Here is a 461-nt window from a genome sequence, read left to right as displayed (position 1 = left end):
GCCCGCCATTGCTGAAGCTTAAGTAGGTAAATAAAGCCCCTGGGAAGCTCGAACTGGGTGGAGCCCACAGCAGCTCAAGGAGGCCTGCCTGTCTCTGTAGACTGCACCTCTGGGGACAGGGCACAACTAAACAAAAAGCAGCAGAAACCTCTGCAGACGCAAACGACTCTGTCTGACAGCTTTGAAGAGAGCAGTGGATCTCCCAACATAGAGGTTGAGATCTGAAAACGGGCACACTGCCTGCTCAAGTAGGTCCCTGACCCCTGAGTAGCCTAACTGGGAGACATCCCCCACTAGGTGCAGACTGACACCCCACACCTCACACGGCGGGGTACACCCCTGAGACGAAGCTTCCAGAGCTAGAATCAGACAGGAACACTCGCTGTTCAGCAATATTCTATCTTCTGCAGCCTCTGCTGCTGATACCCAGGCAAACAGGGTCTGGAGTGGACCTCAAGCAA

Source organism: Mandrillus leucophaeus, unplaced genomic scaffold (assembly GCF_000951045.1).
Source record: "Mandrillus leucophaeus isolate KB7577 unplaced genomic scaffold, Mleu.le_1.0 Scaffold84, whole genome shotgun sequence".
In the NCBI taxonomy this organism is placed as follows: domain Eukaryota; kingdom Metazoa; phylum Chordata; class Mammalia; order Primates; family Cercopithecidae; genus Mandrillus; species Mandrillus leucophaeus.
Note: the sequence above shows the minus strand (reverse complement) of the source record.